Source organism: Giraffa tippelskirchi, chromosome 14 (assembly GCF_054371585.1).
Source record: "Giraffa tippelskirchi isolate mGirTip1 chromosome 14, T2T-mGirTip1v1.2.pri, whole genome shotgun sequence".
NCBI lineage: Eukaryota > Metazoa > Chordata > Mammalia > Artiodactyla > Giraffidae > Giraffa > Giraffa tippelskirchi.
This window is the reverse complement of record NC_137288.1, coordinates 7416351-7439420: the sequence shown is the minus strand read 5'-3', so window position 1 is coordinate 7439420 and position 23070 is coordinate 7416351. Positions and strand designations below refer to the sequence as shown.

Below are 23070 nucleotides of genomic sequence, written 5' to 3'. Positions count from 1 at the left end.
CGGAGGGAGGGGTCGGAGCACCACCCCCCCGCCCGTGAGGCCCAGTGCAGGCTCCAGGTGAGCGTGCCCACGGAGGCATCAGGCCCACCGGGGGAGAAGAGGAGGCGGGGAAGGCCTGCTGCAGAGACACCGCCCAGGATACACCCGCCGGCCCAGTCTGAGGCTGCCACGGAGCTCAGCACACCCGGCTCCGACCCAGAGTCCCGAGAACCCCGGCCTCTGAGGCAGCAGGAGGACCTGGAGCCCAGCACGCCAGAGCACAGTGGTGAGGACGCTGGGGCTGCTGCACGGGAGTGTGTGGGGACGGGGTGCTGAGCTACACAGGGACGAGTCCCCGAAAGCTGCTGCTGGGCCTGCAGCAAGCGCTGGCCTCACACCCCCCGCCCCCCATCTCGCACACGTCAGTCCCAAAAGACATCCGACGCTGGGTATTCTTTGGGAATCTCTTGGAAGCTTTCTGTCCCGGGATACGCACATGCCAAGGCTGGCCTGTGGGCAAACTTTGCTTCTCCCCCAGCTCTAGCACTGACCTCCAACTGGAACCAGGCTCCACTTCCCAGACCTGTCCCTACAGAGGTGGTGGCTCCAGGTGCAGGACCCAGGGATCCACCGAGGGCAGATGGAGAACCGAGACTTGCCCTCGCAGAGACACCAGGCCAGCTGGGTACTGGCCAGCACACCGGGCAGATCGGATCTCCGTGCCTGCAGGACCCCCAGCCCCAGGCACAGATGTCCCACCCCCTCAGCCAGAACCTCCACCTCCACGTGCACCTGTACCTGCTCGGGCTCTGGCAGGAGAACCCGAGGCAGAGGAGGAGTCACCGCCTCGGCAGGGAGAGCCTGCCCTGGCTCCCGCGCAACACCCAGATGCCCACGATGACTCACCCACCCCTGCAGGGAGAACGAGCCCCCGTTCTGGACAGACACCCAGAGCCCTTGCCGGAAACACCACGTCCAGGGGAGCGGTCGGCTCTGCAGCCTCCATCCCTGTCTGCTCACCGTGGACGCCGGCAACTCGGTCTGCCCCCAGGGGACATGGAGTTCCTTTCCCCTGAACTGCTTTGCATTTGGTTTGTTTCCACCTTTCTGGTGATGTTTTCTTTTTTGTATGGTTTCCTGTATTTTTGTTGGTTAAGTTGGGATTCGTAAACTTTTTCATCATTGTTGCAATTTGGGAACACTGTTGTGTAACTCTGGTGATACTGTGTTACCATCACCACTTGGTAGTTTCAGACCCGTTTGATCTTTATGCCCCACCCCCCAACAAAGCCTGGATTCAAGGCAAGCACGCCCTGTTCATCCCTTCCCCCGATCCTGAACACAATTTCATCTTTTCTTTGTGCATTCCTTCCTATATTCTTGGTGTCCCCAATCAATGACTCTCCGTGAAATGACTGAAGCAGTGTTTTTCGGACTCTCCACCTACTGTAAGACTCCATTGGAGAGTTCTCATTTTTATGTCATTTGAACTAGCCTTTGATATCTGAAAGGACGGTGTACGTCCTTTCAAGATACCATGTGCCAAACGAAGCCCTTTTGGCAACTGCCATCATTATCTCCAGGCAGGCATTGCTGTTTGAATGGTGACATCTCAGCCAGAAGGCAGAGGCTGAGCTCGTCTTGTTGCACCAGCTCCCAAAAGAAGCCAAGAAAGGGAGCTGGAACAACAAACCACCCCAACGCCCAGGAAAGCGTTCTTCATGACAGAAGGCTAGAAAATGACCCAACATCCTTGTGGCCCAGAACCCCTCTAGAAAATCACTGTTCCATAAAAAAGAGAAACACATGGGAAGTTCCAAGGAGAGGCAATGCCCATGGCCAGTGTACTTTAGAGGCGGCCTGAGCGCTCCGGGGAAGACACGCACCGACGGAACCCCTTGGGAAACAGCAGGGATTCTCCTCACCGTCGTAAGGGTTTCCTCTGGGGACAACCTGCCCTGGGCACCACATGAGGGAGCAGACCGGCTTCTCTTCCTCTGCCCCCACACCATTCACTCATGAAGGCAGCTCAGGTGTTCTCATGCCCTGCCTGCCTGCCTGCCTGGCTCATCCGTGAGCTGTGACCACCTCCAGGGCAGGACTCCACCTTCTCCTCTCTGTGTACCGTGCATCTGCACACAGTGGGCTTTCAGAACCTTAGACTTGAGCCATTCCCACTCAAGCCAGAACCCTCCCCAGGAAGGAAAACAGCTGTGGAGTCATTTTGGCCCCAGCACTGGTTCCGAAACCCTGGCGGCTCCTACAGCCTCTACGGCGTGAAGAGGGAGGTCCCTTTTGACAGAGCTTTCCGGCTCTCAGATCTAAGCTGTTGTTTCACTGTCAGCTGTGTCTCTTCCGTTGCAGCCAGGTGGGCCACGCTGCTCCAAAGGAGCTCACAAGCTGAGTTTCAAGGGAGGACAGGGATGGCTACAACGTGCTGCAAACTGAGTGAGGGTCCCCACAATCCTCAGCAAAGGTCTGTGGTGTGCAAGTGGGGAGTAGAGGGCCCCCAAGTTCCAAAGGAAGGGAGGTACTCGGGAGCTAAAGCCCTTGGCTGCTGTGGTAGCAGCTGCAGATGGCAGCTCGTCCACAGTGCACTTCGAATGAGGTCATATGAGCGGGACTCTGGAAATGGCTCCGAAATCGAGAGAAAGGGGTCAGGGTATGTGGGAAGCCGGCGGGGGTGGGGGGTGGATGAAGGAAGGTGTCCCTCCTCTCTCCAGTGCAATTTGGTTTGGTGAGTCTCAAAGCTACCAGATGGCACTTCCCAAGTCAGGCCCCCACAGGAATCAGGGTGGGCTGCGTGCCTCGGCCCCTGCCACAGGGACAAGCCACACCAGTGGCCTCCCTGAGCTCCAATGGCCGGATCTGGGGGTTCTGTCTGGGTGCACACCTCCTTGCTGTGGCCAAGTTCCCCCCTTCTCTGAGCACCAGCTTCATCCTCTCGAATGAGGACATCGAATGCTACCTTGGCACGTTACTCTCTTCATCCTGTGAAGACTCATTAGGCTTATCCTACAATTACTAGCTGGCCCGAAGAGATATCTCCTGAATCCAGATTAAGCTGGAGTCTCCCAGGCTCATCTGGCATGTCTTCCCTGAAGTCTGCCAAAACCCACACCATTGCATTTCCAGGGACTCCCCTTAGCCAGCTGGGCAGAAAACCCAGCATGCTTCAAACAAGCTGACAGACAAGCGGGAGAGGACTCACGGGCAGAAGGTTTCCCTCAGGTCTCGGGTGGAGCTCTGGGACCACAGCAGCAACGGGCCATCCCAGCCCCTGGGCTCAGCAGCGCCCTCATTCTCAGGCCGGCGGCTCTGCCCTGAGGGGAGAGGGAAGGTCACCAACTGCCGCAGGCGGACCTCACGCCCCTCCCACTGCTGGAGCCTGACCTCCCCCGGCCCCACCCCTTCCCCTACCCCAGCAGGACGACAGCTCGTCTTCCCCTGGCTTCCAACGTCAGGCCCGGCCCTGGGCCCCGATTGGGCACTGCCCCAGCCCGGAGCCAATCACAGTGGCCAGGGAGGTGGAACGCACCGATTGGCCAGGGCCAGGTCATGTGACCATACTCCCCAGGAAACTCAAATATTACCAAGGTTCCCTAAGAAACCAATGAACAAAATTATCCAGTAAAGGCAAACCGTACTTTTTAATGAGGCCAATGTCACAGAAAAAAAAAAAAAAAAAAAAGCTTCACCATGAACTGCTCAAGGAAGCTAGTAAATAAACTTTCAGAAAAGTTTAGTAGTTTTTTTTTTTTTTTTAATAGGGTGACGGAGAGCTATACCTTTCCCGTCTATGTGAATTTAGGTTTAAACTAGATTTCCCTTGGCTGTTATATAAGACAAAAAAACCCACATCACCCCCTTTCACTCACCCCCACCCCCCAAAAGTGTTTTAATGTATTGAATTTTTCTGTCCTCAGTTGTGTCTGATTCACGGCAACCCACGAACTCTACACAGCCAGGCTCTTCCGTCCATGGAATTCAGGGCAATTTTTTCTGTCCCTGTCAATGCCCACCCTGGGTGATCCAAAGGCAAGGGCTCATAAGCCCCTGAGAGACTAACTCCTTTCAGCTGAGCACAGAGCTGGCTCCTCACTGGGATGCCTGTGGCCTGGGGCTCCCAGAGGGGAGAGCAGCACTCGCCCCACCGTGTGGTCACTGCTGGAAGTGCAGGCTGCTCCTCACTCCCCCTTGACAGTGTCCCTGACGGCAGAACAGTGTGAATCGAATCAAGGTGGTAATGCAAACTCCAATGCAACCAAACTCCCCACAAGGTCTCCAAAACCACTCAGGAACAGGGAATTGGAAACTGCAGGGGATGACATGAATGGAGATGGAGACTTGACACCTTACACCGAGTTCACTTCCACTTATCCCTAGACAAACTTTCCGTGAAAACTTGTCACCAATCTAGAAGAACAATGAGCAGAAACCGGACACGTGCTTTGAGTCTTCACACACAAAACTAAAAGGCAGTCCACAAAAAAACCCAGAGAATACAGTGGACTTGGCAAAATCAAAGATATCTACTGTGGGAAAGACCTCATGACAAAAGCAAAAGACAGGTCATACATCGCCAGACGAATGAGTGGAAACACAAAGCTTATCAAGGATGTGTCTCCAAACAGACAAAGAACACCAACACAACAAGCCTGTGAAAACTAGGGAAAGGTCTGAAGGGACACCAGACTGAGGAAGACACACACAGAGGATCCCGGATGATGTCCAGCACTGAGGTCCTGAAGAAACAACAGTCTAGTTGCACCCCCTCAGGCCTGTGTGACCGTGGATGAGGCCTCTGTTTCCCGGTGGCTCTGAGAGATGGACAGGGAGGAAGGGGAAGAGAAGTCACTTGCATTTCTAATACTCACAGCAAAGTCTTCCAATGAGAAGGGAATTATCACCCCCACTGACAATGCCATGCACTGAAGTGATATCCACGAGTCCATCTAACCCAGAAGGGAAGGATGCACCTGTTCTCACAAAACGGCGAGAGATGGAAGAAGGAAGATCAAGCCCACACCAATCACTGGAGAGAGAAGCTGTGCTCAGGGCTTGAAAAATTCCTATTGGTAAAATGATGTCACAGCCCCACAAGGCAATCCACAGCTTCGATGCTATTCCTCCCAAAATGCCAAAGCATTTTCGCACCGAACAAAGAATTGCAAAAGGGGTTACGGAAACAGAAAAGAGCCTAAATTGTCAATACAATCCGACGAAAAGGCCCCGATACGGACATCCAAGGTTGTGTGAAAGGAAATTAGACGACCAAACTAGGATCCTCAGGAGAGTATCGGAGAAGGCAATGGCGACCCACTCCAGTACTCTTGCCTGGAAAATGCCCTGGACGGAGGAGCCTGGTAGGCTGCAGGCCATGGGGTCGCGCAGAGTCTGACACGACTGAAGTGACTTAGCAGCAGCAGCAGCAGCGGCAGGACAGTATGCTATTGGGAATACAGCAACACACACAGATCCAGATCGATGGAATAAAGTTGAGGGTCCAGAAACAAACCCCAGCATCCATCGTCAACTCATCTCTGACACAGAAGGGGAGATTATCCAAATGGGAACAAGAAAGCCTCTTCAATCAATGTCCATGGGAAACCCAGACAGCTACATCTGAAGAACGCTATTGGTTTGGATCTCAGACCACCTCAATATTGGGGAAAAACCTCACCCTAAAGACTGATGTCATGAGATAGCTAGAAAGAAGCGTAGGTCAAAGGCTCCTTAACATCAGAGTCTCCTTGCCATTTGCTGGGCGGAGGTAGAAATGGGTCTCTTCAATTAAGGGAAAGAGGTACACGAAGTACACCAATGGGTTTCCATCCAATGGAACCTCTTCACAACAGAGAAGCTAAGCATTCACAAATGCAAAAGATAGGAAACGGAACACGAGAGACTCCTTCCAAGTGGTGTATCTGAGAAGGGGTTCATATGGAAAGAGACGAAGAATGCACAGCACTCAGATTCCAAGAAACACCACCACCACCCTTGACCCTTCCCCTATGACCAACTCCGACCTGAAGCCTTTCTCTCCCTCTAACCTATCCCTAAAACATAACCCTCATCTAATCATATACATGTGGAATTCCTAGCATCCATCCATTCACACACGAGAGAGAAAGAGGAAGACACAGAGGGAATTGAGAAAGGAAAAGAGAGGGACACAGCCAGAGAGAGACACGGAACCAAAGAGAGGAAAGGAGTCGATGGTCCAGACTTTTCCTCAATCTGTCTCGAAGGTAGAAGCAATGACAGCGCCCATCCACCCCAGAAGGGGGAAAAGGACGGAAGGTTTGCAGAGGAAAAGACAAGAACGCAGGGAGCCATTAGAAGCTCAGCCACCCGCAGAAGCCGAGCTGGGACACTTGAACAGAATCTCAATGGAAACAGGACCAGAAAGTTGGCTACTCTTTTCTACAAGAGAGGGAGACCTTCGAGTCTTCCTTTCTGTCCTCCAGCTTGGATGCGGGGTCTCAAAACAGTCAGGAGGGGGAGTGCCTTTTCCTGGGTACCACGGCACATCCAGGCCTCGTTCTGCCCCATTCTGTGCTATGTCAGCCCTGGATGGAATCTTTCTTTCTGAAGTCTCAGCGCACGAGCTCCACGTGATATCGGCCCCAGGTGGAAAGGCATGGAGCTGCTCGTAGGCCGACAGACCTAGGAAGCAGATGGGAGAATGACCCCCACTCTGCAGATGGAGAGACTGGGGAAACCCTGAGGGGCATATGCTTGTCCAGGGCCACACCACTTATGAGAAGAAGGAGCCTGGTCTGAGAGCAGCAGGGCCCTCGGAGCTCAGGCCCTGGCTGCACCCAGGCCTCCCCAGGGCTGTGGGCTGGGCTGTGTGGGCGTCTCTGTGCCTGCACATGGCCTAAGGGGGGTGGTCGAGCAGTCAGAAACCCAGAGATTCCCTTGGGAAGTTTTGGGGAAGGGACCTCAGCACGAACCCCAGGCGATGATGTCACCTGCCGGCAACAGAACCCAACAGAACCCGCAACCCGGGTATCCAGGCCTCCAGAGCGGAGAGGAGCCCCCAGCCAGATCACTTGCTGCCAGGATGTTCTGCTGTTTGCCCATGCCCAGAGGCCGGGGCCTCAGGAGAGCTCACAGGCAGTGTGCGTGGGCACCCTGTCGACGTTGGCTCAGGACACCCCCGAGAGGCCTCTGGCCGTTTGCCTGGAGAAACAGAAAGGTAACACGGGGAGCCCCAGGCCGGGCCAGGCCACCTCGCCCATGCCACCCGGAAACACCGGGTCCTTTGCCTGTGTGTGTGGATGCGGGTTTCTCGGGGTGTGTCTCCCTCAAGGAAGCCCAGGCGGATGTGGGGTCAGAAGCCTGCGGACAAGTTGTGTCCACACCCCAGGGGAGAGCAGGCTGGGCCCGATGGGGAGTGTGCGGGCAGCGGCGGCCGCCCAGGCTGACCTCACACCCACAGGTGGGTCTCTTTCCTCCCGGGTGGGGATCTGAGCAGACACACGTCTCTGACCCTTCTGGGAAGAGAAGTTCGAGCAGGCAGAAGCAGCGGTTCCACTGGCCAGGCCCAGCTTGGAAAACTCCCAGCATGGCTGGCTGACGGTCACTGTCGTTGCAGAGCTTCCCACGTGATGAGGCCGAGGACGGGGACACCCCATCCACCTCCCGGAGGGAGGGGTCGGAGCACCACCCCCCCGCCCCTGAGGCCCAGTGCAGGCTCCAGGTGAGCGTGCCCACGGAGGCATCAGCCCCACCGGGGGAGAAGAGGAGGCGGGGAAGGCCTGCTGCAGAGACACCGCCTAGGATACACCCGCCGGCCCAGTCTGAGGCTGCCACGGAGCTCAGCACACCCGGCTCCGACCCAGAGTCCCGAGAACCCCGGCCTCTGAGGCAGCAGGAGGACCTGGAGCCCAGCACGCCAGAGCACAGAGGTGAGGACGCTGGGGCTGCTGCACGGGAGTGTGTGGGGACGGGGTGCTGAGCTACACAGGGACGAGTCCCCGAAAGCTGCTGCTGGGCCTGCAGCAAGCACTGGCCTCACACCCCCCGCCCCCCGTCTTGCACACTTCAGTCCCAAAAGACATCCGACGCTGGGTATTCTTTGGGAATCTCTTGGAAGCTTTCTGTCCCGGGATACGCACATGCCAAGGCTGGCCTGTGGGCAAACTTTGCTTCTCCCCCAGCTCTAGCACTGACCTCCAACTGGAACCAGGCTCCACTTCCCAGACCTGTCCCTACAGAGGTGGTGGCTCCAGGTGCAGGACCCAGGGATCCACCGAGGGCAGATGGAGAACCGAGACTTGCCCTCGCAGAGACACCAGGCCAGCTGGGTACTGGCCAGCACACCGGGCAGATCGGATCTCCGTGCCTGCAGGACCCCCAGCCCCAGGCACTGATGTCCCACCCCCTCAGCCAGAACCTCCACCTCCACGTGCACCTGTACCTGCTCGGGCTCTGGCAGGAGAACCCGAGGCAGAGGAGGAGTCACCGCCTCGGCAGGGAGAGCCTGCCCTGGCTCCCGCGCAACACCCAGACGCCCACGATGACTCACCCACCCCTGCAGGGAGAACGAGCCCCCGCTCTGGACAGACACCCAGAGCCCTTGCCGGAAACACCACGTCCAGGGGAGCGGTCGGCTCTGCAGCCTCCATCCCTGTCTGCTCACCGTGGACGCCGGCAACTCGGTCTGCCCCCAGGGGACATGGAGTTCCTTTCCCCTGAACTGCTTTGCATTTGGTTTGTTTCCACCTTTCTGGTGATGTTTTCTTTTTTGTATGGTTTCCTGTATTTTTGTTGGTTAAGTTGGGATTCGTAAACTTTTTCATCATTGTTGCAATTTGGGAACACTATTGTGTAACTCTGGTGATACTGTGTTACCATCACCACTTGGTAGTTTCAGACCCGTTTGATCTTTATGCCCCACCCCCCAACAAAGCCTGGATTCAAGGCAAGCACGCCCTGTTCATCCCTTCCCCCGATCCTGAACACAATTTCATCTTTTCTTTGTGCATTCCTTCCTATATTCTTGGTGTCCCCAATCAATGACTCTCCGTGAAATGACAGAAGCAGTGTTTTTCGGGCTCTCCACCTACTGTAAGACTCCATTGGAGAGTTCTCATTTTTATGTCATTTGAACTAGCCTTTGATATCTGAAAGGACGGTGTACGTCCTTTCAAGATACCATGTGCCAAACGAAGCCCTTTTGGCCACTGCCATCATTATCTCCAGGCAGGCATTGCTGTTTCAAGGGTGACATCTCAGCCAGAAGGCAGAGGCTGAGCTCGTCTTGTTGCACCAGCTCCCAAAAGAAGCCAAGAAAGGGAGCTGGAACAACAAACCACCCCAACGCCCAGGAAAGCGTTCTTCATGACAGAAGGCTAGAAAATGACCCAACATCCTTGTGGCCCAGAACCCCTCTAGAAAATCACTGTTCCATAAAAAAGAGAAACACATGGGATGTTCCAAGGAGAGGCAATGCCCATGGCCAGTGTACTTTAGAGACGGCCTGAGCGCTCCGGGGAAGACACGCACCGACGGAACCCCTTGGGAAACAGCAGGGATTCTCCTCACCGTCGTAAGGGTTTCCTCTGGGGACAACCTGCCCTGGGCACCACATGAGGGAGCAGACCGGCTTCTCTTCCTCTGCCCCCACACCATTCACTCATGAAGGCAGCTCAGGTGTTCTCATGCCCTGCCTGCCTGCCTGCCTGGCTCATCCGTGAGCTGTGACCACCTCCAGGGCAGGACTCCACCTTCTCCTCTCTGTGTACCGTGCATCTGCACACAGTGGGCTTTCAGAACCTTAGACTTGAGCCATTCCCACTCAAGCCAGAACCCTCCCCAGGAAGGAAAACAGCTGTGGAGTCATTTTGGCCCCAGCACTGGTTCCGAAACCCTGGCGGCTCCTACAGCCTCTACGGCGTGAAGAGGGAGGTCCCTTTTGACAGAGCTTTCCGGCTCTCAGATCTAAGCTGTTGTTTCACTGTCAGCTGTGTCTCTTCCGTTGCAGCCAGGTGGGCCACGCTGCTCCAAAGGAGCTCACAAGCTGAGTTTCAAGGGAGGACAGGGATGGCTACAACGTGCTGCAAACTGAGTGAGGGTCCCCACAATCCTCAGCAAAGGTCTGTGGTGTGCAAGTGGGGAGTAGAGGGCCCCCAAGTTCCAAAGGAAGGGAGGTACTCGGGAGCTAAAGCCCTTGGCTGCTGTGGTAGCAGCTGCAGATGGCAGCTCGTCCACAGTGCACTTCGAATGAGGTCATATGAGCGGGACTCTGGAAATGGCTCCGAAATCGGGAGAAAGGGGTCAGGGTATGTGGGAAGCCGGCGGGGGTGGGGGGTGGATGAAGGAAGGTGTCCCTCCTCTCTCCAGTGCAATTTGGTTTGGTGAGTCTCAAAGCTACCAGATGGCACTTCCCAAGTCAGGCCCCCACAGGAATCAGGGTGGGCTGCGTGCCTCGGCCCCTGCCACAGGGACAAGCCACACCAGTGGCCTCCCTGAGCTCCAATGGCCGGATCTGGGGGTTCTGTCTGGGTGCACACCTCCTTGCTGTGGCCAAGTTCCCCCCTTCTCTGAGCACCAGCTTCATCCTCTCGAATGAGGACATCGAATGCTACCTTGGCACGTTACTCTCTTCATCCTGTGAAGACTCATTAGGCTTATCCTACAATTACTAGCTGGCCCGAAGAGATATCTCCTGAATCCAGATTAAGCTGGAGTCTCCCAGGCTCATCTGGCATGTCTTCCCTGAAGTCTGCCAAAACCCACACCATTGCATTTCCAGGGACTCCCCTTAGCCAGCTGGGCAGAAAACCCAGCATGCTTCAAACAAGCTGACAGACAAGCGGGAGAGGACTCACGGGCAGAAGGTTTCCCTCAGGTCTCGGGTGGAGCTCTGGGACCACAGCAGCAACGGGCCATCCCAGCCCCTGGGCTCAGCAGCGCCCTCATTCTCAGGCCGGCGGCTCTGCCCTGAGGGGAGCGGGAAGGTCACCAACTGCCGCAGGCGGACCTCACGCCCCTCCCACTGCTGGAGCCTGACCTCCCCCGGCCCCACCCCTTCCCCTACCCCAGCAGGACGACAGCTCGTCTTCCCCTGGCTTCCAACGTCAGGCCCGGCCCTGGGCCCCGATTGGGCACTGCCCCAGCCCGGAGCCAATCACAGTGGCCAGGGAGGTGGAACGCACCGATTGGCCAGGGCCAGGTCATGTGACCATACTCCCCAGGAAACTCAAATATTACCAAGGTTCCCTAAGAAACCAATGAACAAAATTATCCAGTAAAGGCAAACCGTACTTTTTAATGAGGCCAATGTCACAGAAAAAAAAAAAAAAAAAGCTTCACCATGAACTGCTCAAGGAAGCTAGTAAATAAACTTTCAGAAAAGTTTAGTAGTTTTTTTTTTTTTTTTAATAGGATGACGGAGAGCTATACCTTTCCCGTCTATGTGAATTTAGGTTTAAACTAGATTTCCCTTGGCTGTTATATAAGACAAAAAAACCCACATCACCCCCTTTCACTCACCCCCACCCCCCAAAAGTGTTTTAATGTATTGAATTTTTCTGTCCTCAGTTGTGTCTGATTCACGGCAACCCACGAACTCTACACAGCCAGGCTCTTCCGTCCATGGAATTCAGGGCAATTTTTTCTGTCCCTGTCAATGCCCACCCTGGGTGATCCAAAGGCAAGGGCTCAGAGGCCCCTGAGAGACTAACTCCTTTCAGCTGAGCACAGAGCTGGCTCCTCACTGGGATGCCTGTGGCCTGGGGCTCCCAGAGGGGAGAGCAGCACTCGCCCCACCGTGTGGTCACTGCTGGAAGTGCAGGCTGCTCCTCACTCCCCCTTGACAGTGTCCCTGACGGCAGAACAGTGTGAATCGAATCAAGGTGGTAATGCAAACTCCAATGCAACCAAACTTCCCACAAGGTCTCCAAAACCACTCAGGAACAGGGAATTGGAAACTGCAGGGGATGACATGAATGGAGATGGAGACTTGACACCTTACACCGAGTTCACTTCCACTTATCCCTAGACAAACTTTCCGTGAAAACTTGTCACCAATCTAGAAGAACAATGAGCAGAAACCGGACACGTGCTTTGAGTCTTCACACACAAAACTAAAAGGCAGTCCACAAAAAAACCCAGAGAATACAGTGGACTTGGCAAAATCAAAGATATCTACTGTGGGAAAGACCTCATGACAAAAGCAAAAGACAGGTCATACATCGCCAGACGAATGAGTGGAAACACAAAGCTTATCAAGGATGTGTCTCCAAACAGACAAAGAACACCAACACAACAAGCCTGTGAAAACTAGGGAAAGGTCTGAAGGGACACCAGACTGAGGAAGACACACACAGAGGATCCCGGATGATGTCCAGCACTGAGGGCCTGAAGAAACAACAGTCTAGTTGCACCCCCTCAGGCCTGTGTGACCGTGGATGAGGCCTCTGTTTCCCGGTGGCTCTGAGAGATGGACAGGGAGGAAGGGGAAGAGAAGTCACTTGCATTTCTAATACTCACAGCAAAGTCTTCCAATGAGAAGGGAATTATCACCCCCACTGACAATGCCATGCACTGAAGTGATATCCACGAGTCCATCTAACCCAGAAGGGAAGGATGCACCTGTTCTCACAAAACGGCGAGAGTTGGAAGAAGGAAGATCAAGCCCACACCAATCACTGGAGAGAGAAGCTGTGCTCAGGGCTTGAAAAATTCCTATTGGTAAAATGATGTCACAGCCCCACAAGGCAATCCACAGCTTCGATGCTATTCCTCCCAAAATGCCAAAGCATTTTCGCACCGAACAAAGAATTGCAAAAGGGGTTACGGAAACAGAAAAGAGCCTAAATTGTCAATACAATCCGACGAAAAGGCCCCGATACGGACATCCAAGGTTGTGTGAAAGGAAATTAGACGACCAAACTAGGATCCTCAGGAGAGTATCGGAGAAGGCAATGGCGACCCACTCCAGTACTCTTGCCTGGAAAATGCCCTGGACGGAGGAGCCTGGTAGGCTGCAGGCCATGGGGTCGCGCAGAGTCTGACACGACTGAAGTGACTTAGCAGCAGCAGCAGCAGCGGCAGGACAGTATGCTATTGGGAATACAGCAACACACACAGATCCAGATCGATGGAATAAAGTTGAGGGTCCAGAAACAAACCCCAGCATCCATCGTCAACTCATCTCTGACACAGAAGGGGAGATTATCCAAATGGGAACAAGAAAGCCTCTTCAATCAATGTCCATGGGAAACCCAGACAGCTACATCTGAAGAACGCTATTGGTTTGGATCTCAGACCACCTCAATATTGGGGAAAAACCTCACCCTAAAGACTGATGTCATGAGATAGCTAGAAAGAAGCGTAGGTCAAAGGCTCCTTAACATCAGAGTCTCCTTGCCATTTGCTGGGCGGAGGTAGAAATGGGTCTCTTCAATTAAGGGAAAGAGGTACACGAAGTACACCAATGGGTTTCCATCCAATGGAACCTCTTCACAACAGAGAAGCTAAGCATTCACAAATGCAAAAGATAGGAAACGGAACACGAGAGACTCCTTCCAAGTGGTGTATCTGAGAAGGGGTTCATATGGAAAGAGACGAAGAATGCACAGCACTCAGATTCCAAGAAACACCACCACCACCCTTGACCCTTCCCCTATGACCAACTCCGACCTGAAGCCTTTCTCTCCCTCTAACCTATCCCTAAAACATAACCCTCATCTAATCATATACATGTGGAATTCCTAGCATCCATCCATTCACACACGAGAGAGAAAGAGGAAGACACAGAGGGAATTGAGAAAGGAAAAGAGAGGGACACAGCCAGAGAGAGACACGGAACCAAAGAGAGGAAAGGAGTCGATGGTCCAGACTTTTCCTCAATCTGTCTCGAAGGTAGAAGCAATGACAGCGCCCATCCACCCCAGAAGGGGGAAAAGGACGGAAGGTTTGCAGAGGAAAAGACAAGAACGCAGGGAGCCATTAGAAGCTCAGCCACCCGCAGAAGCCGAGCTGGGACACTTGAACAGAATCTCAATGGAAACAGGACCAGAAAGTTGGCTACTCTTTTCTACAAGAGAGGGAGACCTTCGAGTCTTCCTTTCTGTCCTCCAGCTTGGATGCGGGGTCTCAAAACAGTCAGGAGGGGGAGTGCCTTTTCCTGGGTACCACGGCACATCCAGGCCTCGTTCTGCCCCATTCTGTGCTATGTCAGCCCTGGATGGAATCTTTCTTTCTGAAGTCTCAGCGCACGAGCTCCACGTGATATCGGCCCCAGGTGGAAAGGCATGGAGCTGCTCGTAGGCCGACAGACCTAGGAAGCAGATGGGAGAATGACCCCCACTCTGCAGATGGAGAGACTGGGGAAACCCTGAGGGGCATATGCTTGTCCAGGGCCACACCACTTATGAGAAGAAGGAGCCTGGTCTGAGAGCAGCAGGGCCCTCGGAGCTCAGGCCCTGGCTGCACCCAGGCCTCCCCAGGGCTGTGGGCTGGGCTGTGTGGGCGTCTCTGTGCCTGCACATGGCCTAAGGGGGGTGGTCGAGCAGTCAGAAACCCAGAGATTCCCTTGGGAAGTTTTGGGGAAGGGACCTCAGCACGAACCCCAGGCGATGATGTCACCTGCCGGCAACAGAACCCAACAGAACCCGCAACCCGGGTATCCAGGCCTCCAGAGCGGAGAGGAGCCCCCAGCCAGATCACTTGCTGCCAGGATGTTCTGCTGTTTGCCCATGCCCAGAGGCCGGGGCCTCAGGAGAGCTCACAGGCAGTGTGCGTGGGCACCCTGTCGACGTTGGCTCAGGACACCCCCGAGAGGCCTCTGGCCGTTTGCCCGGAGAAACAGAAAGGTAACACGGGGAGCCCCAGGCCGGGCCAGGCCACCTCGCCCATGCCACCCGGAAACACCGGGTCCTTTGCCTGTGTGTGTGGATGCGGGTTTCTCGGGGTGTGTCTCCCTCAAGGAAGCCCAGGCGGATGTGGGGTCAGAAGCCTGCGGACAAGTTGTGTCCACACCCCAGGGGAGAGCAGGCTGGGCCCGATGGGGAGTGTGCGGGCAGCGGCGGCCGCCCAGGCTGACCTCACACCCACAGGTGGGTCTCTTTCCTCCCGGGTGGGGATCTGAGCAGACACACGTCTCTGACCCTTCTGGGAAGAGAAGTTCGAGCAGGCAGAAGCAGCGGTTCCACTGGCCAGGCCCAGCTTGGAAAACTCCCAGCATGGCTGGCTGACGGTCACTGTCGTTGCAGAGCTTCCCACGTGATGAGGCCGAGGACGGGGACACCCCATCCACCTCCCGGAGGGAGGGGTCGGAGCACCACCCCCCCGCCCGTGAGGCCCAGTGCAGGCTCCAGGTGAGCGTGCCCACGGAGGCATCAGCCCCACCGGGGGAGAAGAGGAGGCGGGGAAGGCCTGCTGCAGAGACACCGCCTAGGATACACCCGCCGGCCCAGTCTGAGGCTGCCACGGAGCTCAGCACACCCGGCTCCGACCCAGAGTCCCGAGAACCCCGGCCTCTGAGGCAGCAGGAGGACCTGGAGCCCAGCACGCCAGAGCACAGAGGTGAGGACGCTGGGGCTGCTGCACGGGAGTGTGTGGGGACGGGGTGCTGAGCTACACAGGGACGAGTCCCCGAAAGCTGCTGCTGGGCCTGCAGCAAGCACTGGCCTCACACCCCCCGCCCCCCGTCTTGCACACTTCAGTCCCAAAAGACATCCGACGCTGGGTATTCTTTGGGAATCTCTTGGAAGCTTTCTGTCCCGGGATACGCACATGCCAAGGCTGGCCTGTGGGCAAACTTTGCTTCTCCCCCAGCTCTAGCACTGACCTCCAACTGGAACCAGGCTCCACTTCCCAGACCTGTCCCTACAGAGGTGGTGGCTCCAGGTGCAGGACCCAGGGATCCACCGAGGGCAGATGGAGAACCGAGACTTGCCCTCGCAGAGACACCAGGCCAGCTGGGTACTGGCCAGCACACCGGGCAGATCGGATCTCCGTGCCTGCAGGACCCCCAGCCCCAGGCACTGATGTCCCACCCCCTCAGCCAGAACCTCCACCTCCACGTGCACCTGTACCTGCTCGGGCTCTGGCAGGAGAACCCGAGGCAGAGGAGGAGTCACCGCCTCGGCAGGGAGAGCCTGCCCTGGCTCCCGCGCAACACCCAGACGCCCACGATGACTCACTCACCCCTGCAGGGAGAACGAGCCCCCGCTCTGGACAGACACCCAGAGCCCTTGCCGGAAACACCACGTCCAGGGGAGCGGTCGGCTCTGCAGCCTCCATCCCTGTCTGCTCACCGTGGACGCCGGCAACTCGGTCTGCCCCCAGGGGACATGGAGTTCCTTTCCCCTGAACTGCTTTGCATTTGGTTTGTTTCCACCTTTCTGGTGATGTTTTCTTTTTTGTATGGTTTCCTGTATTTTTGTTGGTTAAGTTGGGATTCGTAAACTTTCTCATCATTGTTGCAATTTGGGAACACTGTTGTGTAACTCTGGTGATACTGTGTTACCATCACCACTTGGTAGTTTCAGACCCGTTTGATCTTTATGCCCCACCCCCCAACAAAGCCTGGATTCAAGGCAAGCACGCCCTGTTCATCCCTTCCCCCGATCCTGAACACAATTTCATCTTTTCTTTGTGCATTCCTTCCTATATTCTTGGTGTCCCCAATCAATGACTCTCCGTGAAATGACTGAAGCAGTGTTTTTCGGACTCTTCACCTACTGTAAGACTCCATTGGAGAGTTCTCATTTTTATGTCATTTGAACTAGCCTTTGATATCTGAAAGGACGGTGTACGTCCTTTCAAGATACCATGTGCCAAACGAAGCCCTTTTGGCCACTGCCATCATTATCTCCAGGCAGGCATTGCTGTTTCAAGGGTGACATCTCAGCCAGAAGGCAGAGGCTGAGCTCGTCTTGTTGCACCAGCTCCCAAAAGAAGCCAAGAAAGGGAGCTGGAACAACAAACCACCCCAACGCCCAGGAAAGCGTTCTTCATGACAGAAGGCTAGAAAATGACCCAACATCCTTGTGGCCCAGAACCCCTCTAGAAAATCACTGTTCCATAAAAAAGAGAAACACATGGGAAGTTCCAAGGAGAGGCAATGCCCATGGCCAGTGTACTTTAGAGACGGCCTGAGCGCTCCGGGGAAGACACGCACCGACGGAACCCCTTGGGAAACAGCAGGGATTCTCCTCACCGTCGTAAGGGTTTCCTCTGGGGACAACCTGCCCTGGGCACCACATGAGGGAGCAGACCGGCTTCTCTTCCTCTGCCCCCACACCATTCACTCATGAAGGCAGCTCAGGTGTTCTCATGCCCTGCCTGCCTGCCTGCCTGGCTCATCCGTGAGCTGTGACCACCTCCGGGGCAGGACTCCACCTTCTCCTCTCTGTGTACCGTGCATCTGCACACAGTGGGCTTTCAGAACCTTAGACTTGAGCCATTCCCACTCAAGCCAGAACCCTCCCCAGGAAGGAAAACAGCTGTGGAGTCATTTTGGCCCCAGCACTGGTTCCGAAACCCTGGCGGCTCCTACCGCCTCTACGGCGTGAAGAGGGAGGTCCCTTCTGACAGAGCTTTCCGGCTCTCAGATCTAAGCTGTTGTTTCACTGTCAGCTGTGTCTCTTCCGTTGCAGCCAGGTGGGCCACGCTGCTCCAAAGGAGCTCACAAGCTGAGTTTCAAGGGAGGACAGGGATGGCTACAACGTGCTGCAAACTGAGTGAGGGTCCCCACAATCCTCAGCAAAGGTCTGTGGTGTGCAAGTGGGGAGTAGAGGGCCCCCAAGTTCCAAAGGAAGGAGGTACTCGGGAGCTAAAGCCCTTGGCTGCTGTGGTAGCAGCTGCAGATGGCAGCTCGTCCACAGTGCACTTCGAATGAGGTCATATGAGCGGGACTCTGGAAATGGCTCCGAAATCGGGAGAAAGGGGTCAGGGTATGTGGGAAGCCGGCGGGGGTGGGGGGTGGATGAAGGAAGGTGTCCCTCCTCTCTCCAGTGCAATTTGGTTTGGTGAGTCTCAAAGCTACCAGATGGCACTTCCCAAGTCAGGCCCCCACAGGAATCAGGGTGGGCTGCGTGCCTCGGCCCCTGCCACAGGGACAAGCCACACCAGTGGCCTCCCTGAGCTCCAATGGCTGGATCTGGGGGTTCTGTCTGGGTGCACACCTCCTTGCTGTGGCCAAGTTCCCCCCTTCTCTGAGCACCAGCTTCATCCTCTCGAATGAGGACATCGAATGCTACCTTGGCACGTTACTCTCTTCATCCTGTGAAGACTCATTAGGCTTATCCTACAATTACTAGCTGGCCCGAAGAGATATCTCCTGAATCCAGATTAAGCTGGAGTCTCCCAGGCTCATCTGGCATGTCTTCCCTGAAGTCTGCCAAAACCCACACCATTGCATTTCCAGGGACTCCCCTTAGCCAGCTGGGCAGAAAACCCAGCATGCTTCAAACAAGCTGACAGACAAGCGGGAGAGGACTCACGGGCAGAAGGTTTCCCTCAGGTCTCGGATGGAGCTCTGGGACCACAGCAGCAACGGGCCATCCCAGCCCCTGGGCTCAGCAGCGCCCTCATTCTCAGGCCGGCGGCTCTGCCCTGAGGGGAGAGGGAAGGTCACCAACTGCCGCAGGCGGACCTCACGCCCCTCCCACTGCTGGAGCCTGACCTCCCCCGGCCCCACCCCTTCCCCTACCCCAGCAGGACGACAGCTCGTCTTCCCCTGGCTTCCAACGTCAGGCCCGGCCCTGGGCCCCGATTGGGCACTGCCCCAGCCCGGAGCCAATCACAGTGGCCAGGGAGGTGGAACGCACCGATTGGCCAGGGCCAGGTCATGTGACCATACTCCCCAGGAAACTCAAATATTACCAAGGTTCCCTAAGAAACCAATGAACAAAATTATCCAGTAAAGGCAAACCGTACTTTTTAATGAGGCCAATGTCACAGAAAAAAAAAAAAAAAAAAAAGCTTCACCATGAACTGCTCAAGGAAGCTAGTAAATAAACTTTCAGAAAAGTTTAGTAGTTTTTTTTTTTTTTTTAATAGGGTGACGGAGAGCTATACCTTTCCCGTCTATGTGAATTTAGGTTTAAACTAGATTTCCCTTGGCTGTTATATAAGACAAAAAAACCCACATCACCCCCTTTCACTCACCCCCACCCCCCAAAAGTGTTTTAATGTATTGAATTTTTCTGTCCTCAGTTGTGTCTGATTCACGGCAACCCACGAACTCTACACAGCCAGGCTCTTCCGTCCATGGAATTCAGGGCAATTTTTTCTGTCCCAGTCAATGCCCACCCTGGGTGATCCAAAGGCAAGGGCTCATAGGCCCCTGAGAGACTAACTCCTTTCAGCTGAGCACAGAGCTAGCTCCTCACTGGGATGCCTGTGGCCTGGGGATCCCAGAGGGGAGAGCAGCACTCGCCCCACCGTGTGGTCACTGCTGGAAGTGCAGGCTGCTCCTCACTCCCCCTTGACAGTGTCCCTGACGGCAGAACAGTGTGAATCGAATCAAGGTGGTAATGCAAACTCCAATGCAACCAAACTTCCCACAAGGTCTCCAAAACCACTCAGGAACAGGGAATTGGAAACTGCAGGGGATGACATGAATGGAGATGGAGACTTGACACCTTACACCGAGTTCACTTCCACTTATCCCTAGACAAACTTTCCGTGAAAACTTGTCACCAATCTAGAAGAACAATGAGCAGAAACCGGACACGTGCTTTGAGTCTTCACACACAAAACTAAAAGGCAGTCCACAAAAAAACCCAGAGAATACAGTGGACTTGGCAAAATCAAAGATATCTACTGTGGGAAAGACCTCATGACAAAAGCAAAAGACAGGTCATACATCGCCAGACGAATGAGTGGAAACACAAAGCTTATCAAGGATGTGTCTCCAAACAGACAAAGAACACCAACACAACAAGCCTGTGAAAACTAGGGAAAGGTCTGAAGGGACACCAGACTGAGGAAGACACACACAGAGGATCCCGGATGATGTCCAGCACTGAGGGCCTGAAGAAACAACAGTCTAGTTGCACCCCCTCAGGCCTGTGTGACCGTGGATGAGGCCTCTGTTTCCCGGTGGCTCTGAGAGATGGACAGGGAGGAAGGGGAAGAGAAGTCACTTGCATTTCTAATACTCACAGCAAAGTCTTCCAATGAGAAGGGAATTATCACCCCCACTGACAATGCCATGCACTGAAGTGATATCCACGAGTCCATCTAACCCAGAAGGGAAGGATGCACCTGTTCTCACAAAACGGCGAGAGATGGAAGAAGGAAGATCAAGCCCACACCAATCACTGGAGAGAGAAGCTGTGCTCAGGGCTTGAAAAATTCCTATTGGTAAAATGATGTCACAGCCCCACAAGGCAATCCACAGCTTCGATGCTATTCCTCCCAAAATGCCAATGCATTTTCGCACCGAACAAAGAATTGCAAAAGGGGTTACGGAAACAGAAAAGAGCCTAAATTGTCAATACAATCCGACGAAAAGGCCCCGATACGGACATCCAAGGTTGTGTGAAAGGAAATTAGACGACCAAACTAGGATCCTCAGGAGAGTATCGGAGAAGGCAATGGCGACCCACTCCAGTACTCTTGCCTGGAAAATGCCCTGGACGGAGGAGCCTGGTAGGCTGCAGGCCATGGGGTCGCGCAGAGTCTGACACGACTGAAGTGACTTAGCAGCAGCAGCAGCAGCGGCAGGACAGTATGCTATTGGGAATACAACAACACACACAGATCCAGATCGATGGAATAAAGTTGAGGGTCCAGAAACAAACCCCAGCATCCATCGTCAACTCATCTCTGACACAGAAGGGGAGATTATCCAAATGGGAACAAGAAAGCCTCTTCAATCAATGTCCATGGGAAACCCAGACAGCTACATCTGAAGAACGCTATTGGTTTGGATCTCAGACCACCTCAATATTGGGGAAAAACCTCACCCTAAAGACTGATGTCATGAGATAGCTAGAAAGAAGCGTAGGTCAAAGGCTCCTTAACATCAGAGTCTCCTTGCCATTTGCTGGGCGGAGGTAGAAATGGGTCTCTTCAATTAAGGGAAAGAGGTACACGAAGTACACCAATGGGTTTCCATCCAATGGAACCTCTTCACAACAGAGAAGCTAAGCATTCACAAATGCAAAAGATAGGAAACGGAACACGAGAGACTCCTTCCAAGTGGTGTATCTGAGAAGGGGTTCATATGGAAAGAGACGAAGAATGCACAGCACTCAGATTCCAAGAAACACCACCACCACCCTTGACCCTTCCCCTATGACCAACTCCGACCTGAAGCCTTTCTCTCCCTCTAACCTATCCCTAAAACATAACCCTCATCTAATCATATACATGTGGAATTCCTAGCATCCATCCATTCACACACGAGAGAGAAAGAGGAAGACACAGAGGGAATTGAGAAAGGAAAAGAGAGGGACACAGCCAGAGAGAGACACGGAACCAAAGAGAGGAAAGGAGTCGATGGTCCAGACTTTTCCTCAATCTGTCTCGAAGGTAGAAGCAATGACAGCGCCCATCCACCCCAGAAGGGGGAAAAGGACGGAAGGTTTGCAGAGGAAAAGACAAGAACGCAGGGAGCCATTAGAAGCTCAGCCACCCGCAGAAGCCGAGCTGGGACACTTGAACAGAATCTCAATGGAAACAGGACCAGAAAGTTGGCTACTCTTTTCTACAAGAGAGGGAGACCTTCGAGTCTTCCTTTCTGTCCTCCAGCTTGGATGCGGGGTCTCAAAACAGTCAGGAGGGGGAGTGCCTTTTCCTGGGTACCACGGCACATCCAGGCCTCGTTCTGCCCCATTCTGTGCTATGTCAGCCCTGGATGGAATCTTTCTTTCTGAAGTCTCAGCGCACGAGCTCCACGTGATATCGGCCCCAGGTGGAAAGGCATGGAGCTGCTCGTAGGCCGACAGACCTAGGAAGCAGATGGGAGAATGACCCCCACTCTGCAGATGGAGAGACTGGGGAAACCCTGAGGGGCATATGCTTGTCCAGGGCCACACCACTTATGAGAAGAAGGAGCCTGGTCTGAGAGCAGCAGGGCCCTCGGAGCTCAGGCCCTGGCTGCACCCAGGCCTCCCCAGGGCTGTGGGCTGGGCTGTGTGGGCGTCTCTGTGCCTGCACATGGCCTAAGGGGGGTGGTCGAGCAGTCAGAAACCCAGAGATTCCCTTGGGAAGTTTTGGGGAAGGGACCTCAGCACGAACCCCAGGCGATGATGTCACCTGCCGGCAACAGAACCCAACAGAACCCGCAACCCGGGTATCCAGGCCTCCAGAGCGGAGAGGAGCCCCCAGCCAGATCACTTGCTGCCAGGATGTTCTGCTGTTTGCCCATGCCCAGAGGCCGGGGCCTCAGGAGAGCTCACAGGCAGTGTGCGTGGGCACCCTGTCGACGTTGGCTCAGGACACCCCCGAGAGGCCTCTGGCCGTTTGCCCGGAGAAACAGAAAGGTAACACGGGGAGCCCCAGGCCGGGCCAGGCCACCTCGCCCATGCCACCCGGAAACACCGGGTCCTTTGCCTGTGTGTGTGGATGCGGGTTTCTCGGGGTGTGTCTCCCTCAAGGAAGCCCAGGCGGATGTGGGGTCAGAAGCCTGCGGACAAGTTGTGTCCACACCCCAGGGGAGAGCAGGCTGGGCCCGATGGGGAGTGTGCGGGCAGCGGCGGCCGCCCAGGCTGACCTCACACCCACAGGTGGGTCTCTTTCCTCCCGGGTGGGGATCTGAGCAGACACACGTCTCTGACCCTTCTGGGAAGAGAAGTTCGAGCAGGCAGAAGCAGCGGTTCCACTGGCCAGGCCCAGCTTGGAAAACTCCCAGCATGGCTGGCTGACGGTCACTGTCGTTGCAGAGCTTCCCACGTGATGAGGCCGAGGACGGGGACACCCCATCCACCTCCCGGAGGGAGGGGTCGGAGCACCACCCCCCGCCCGTGAGGCCCAGTGCAGGCTCCAGGTGAGCGTGCCCACGGAGGCATCAGCCCCACCGGGGGAGAAGAGGAGGCGGGGAAGGCCTGCTGCAGAGACACCGCCTAGGATACACCCGCCGGCCCAGTCTGAGGCTGCCACGGAGCTCAGCACACC

The 23070-nt window shown here is 55.1% G+C and overlaps 1 long non-coding RNA gene across 2 annotated transcripts in view; it reads right to left on the bottom strand.

Annotated features, from left to right (window-relative positions):
• Nucleotides 1-1095: 1095 nt before the first annotated feature.
• LOC145534153 (uncharacterized) overlaps nucleotides 1096-23070 on the bottom strand; it is a 48088-nt gene continuing 26113 nt past the window's right edge. Inside the window, exons 5-7 of one of the 2 annotated variants that reach the window (XR_014074280.1) lie at nucleotides 18447-18558; nucleotides 10821-10932; nucleotides 1096-3302 (exon numbers count right to left, since the gene is read on the bottom strand). This is a non-coding gene — a long non-coding RNA (uncharacterized LOC145534153). The remainder of the gene's footprint in view (nucleotides 3303-10820; nucleotides 10933-18446; nucleotides 18559-23070) is intronic. The other variant, XR_014074281.1, reaches the window with a different exon arrangement.